This window comes from Zootoca vivipara, chromosome Z (genome assembly GCF_963506605.1).
Source record: "Zootoca vivipara chromosome Z, rZooViv1.1, whole genome shotgun sequence".
Classification (NCBI taxonomy): Eukaryota; Metazoa; Chordata; class Lepidosauria; order Squamata; family Lacertidae; genus Zootoca; species Zootoca vivipara.
In genome coordinates, this window is record NC_083294.1 from 36446487 (window position 1) to 36449020 (window position 2534).

A 2534-nucleotide genomic window follows, 5' to 3' on the forward strand; every position below is an offset into this window, starting at 1 on the left:
CACAGACTCTCTACCCATGCAAGAGGTTCCCCATCCACAAACATACAAACCTTTCCATGCACCTGATCCTTATCTCTGGTCCACCACTAAGAAAAAACAGATTAGCAGATACTAGGGGCAAAGACTTTTCAGTGGCAACTCCCTACGTCTTTGACACTTCCTTTGCTCAGAACTGATAGCTTTGCGCTCCTCTCTTGTGGCTTTCAAATAGATCCGTAAAACATTTTTCTTCTTTTATCATTTCATCAAGTCTATCACTGACTTTATTATTGGCTCACTTTACTTCTATCTGATGCCAAGGTATGGATAGTTTTGATATTCCTTGTATAAATATTTTATACAAATTTATTATTTTGTTAGTTGCCTTGTGAGGGTTTGGCCCTAAAAGGTTGTGTGTGTGTGTGTGTGTTTTAAATGAGATTTGTGGGCTTGAGCCAACCCCCAAAGCAAATTTAAAGGTAAAGGGTAAAGGTAAACGGGCCCCTGACCATCAGGTCCAGTCGTGTCCGACTCTGGGGTTGTGGCGCTCATCTCGCTCTATAGGCCGAGGGAGCCAGCGTTTGTCCACAGACAGCTTCCGGGTCATGTGGCCAGCATGACAAAGCTGCTTCTGGTGAACCAGAGCAGAGGACCCAAAAAGGGTGAAATATTTGTTTCCAACCGCAGACCACTGCTTGGAGAATAAAGTGGCTCCATAGCATACGAATGTGGGAAAGTTCTGCTCCCCAGCTTGCATTTGCTTCTTCCTAAAGATCATCAATAATGTGGTGACCTAACTGGTATACTTGAAGTTACCCACTCAGGGCCCTCATTGCAGGCAGATTTCCAGCAGCCGTCCCTGGGTGGGCTCGAACCCCAACCTTCTGGTTAACAGCCAGATGCGCTAACCAATTGCGCCACAGAGACGGGTGGTGGTGTGGTCTAAACCAGTGGTCCTAAACCCCGGGCCACGGACCGGTACCGGGCCGTGGATCAATTGGTACCAGGCCGCCAAGGAACATTTAAATACAATTAAATTAAAATTATTAAATCAAAACAATCTAAATAAAATATAAACAATCAACGTCCCCCCTCAGCAGGCCGCGGTAAAATGGTCAAACGTTGACTGGTCCGCAGCGATAAAAAGGTTGGGAAGCACTGGTCTAAACCACTGAGCCTCTTGGGCTTGCCGATCAGAAGTTTGGGAGTTTGAATCAATGCGGCAGGGTGAGCTCCCGTTGCTCGGTCCCAGCTCCTGCCAACCTAGCAGTTTGAAAGCACGCCTGTGCAAATAGATATGGTAAATAGGTACCACTGCAGCAGGAAGGTAAACAGTGTTTTCGTGCGCTCTGGTTTCTGTCACGGTGTTCCATTGCACCAGACGCGGTTTAGTCCTGCTGGCCACAGGACCCGAAAAGCTGTCTGTGGACAAACACCACCTCCCTCGGCCTGAAAGCAAGATGAGAGCCACAACCCCAGAGTCACCTCTAACTGGACTTAACCATCCAGGGTTAAGCCTCTCCCAGTATGCCCCGCGGAGGACCTTAAGGTCCATAAATAGCTCACTTTACTTCTATCTATCTACCTTAGAGATCCCAGGCCCAAAGGAAGTCAGATTAGCCTCAACTAAAGCCAGGGCCTCCTTTTCAACATTGTCTCCGGCCTGGTGATGCTCTGTCTCATGAGACCAGGGCTCCCCAGGATTTGATTTCTTTCCGCAGGGCCTGTAAGATAGAGATGTTCCATCTGGCCATTGGCCTGGAATCAACTTGACCCCCTCCCCCTTTTTCCTTTTTCTAATGAGGCTACATTTTAATTTTAATGTTGTATTTAATCTTGTTTTTAAGCTGTATTTTAATTAATTGTTTTATATTCGGTGTTAGCCACCCCTGAGCCCGGTCTTGGCTGGGGAGAGCGGGGTATAAATAATAATAATTATTATTATTGTTGTTGTTGTTGTTGCCTTACTTAAAGTTACATCCACAAAGATATCTTTGTGCAGTTCTGTGCCAAATTTGTAGTGATTTCCCACTATGCTACTCAAGATTCCTAGACACATAATGCTTCCTAATTGGGGGAACGGTCTCCCATATTGTATTCCTCATCTATTCTATGTATATTACATGAGAAAGAACAGGGCAGTGGAATGAGTTCATGGGGAACTTTATCGATGGCAATTAGTCATGTTTGTGTTTGTGTCTCGGTCAGGTCTGAGCAGGAGGAGCACATATTTAAGCAAGGACGTCAGGACCAACTGGGGAGCTGCCAAACAGGAGCTGACTTTATAAGGCTCAGCAAGGGAGCCAATCTCACAAAGTTGTTGTTGCACCAGCAACAGCCGAGCAGATGCTTAAGTGCTATGCTCTTCTTATATTTATGTAAGAGAATATAATTGTGATTGCATTATAAAAAGGGGAACAATCTCCAATACCTCATTTTGGGGTGAAGGGGGAAGGAAGTGTATGCATGTATATGGGGAGATATATTCTCTCGTGCAGAATCTTAAAAGAGCATTGCCATGAGCATGGGAGATGAAATGCATACATTTGTCAAGA

General features: G+C 45.4%; 1 non-coding gene across 1 annotated transcript; it reads right to left on the minus strand.

The window, feature by feature from the left end:
* Positions 1-833: 833 nt before the first annotated feature.
* Positions 834-906, minus strand: TRNAN-GUU (transfer RNA asparagine (anticodon GUU)). Its single transcript has one exon. It is a non-coding gene; the product is annotated as a tRNA-Asn (tRNA).
* Positions 907-2534: the final 1628 nt, after the last annotated feature.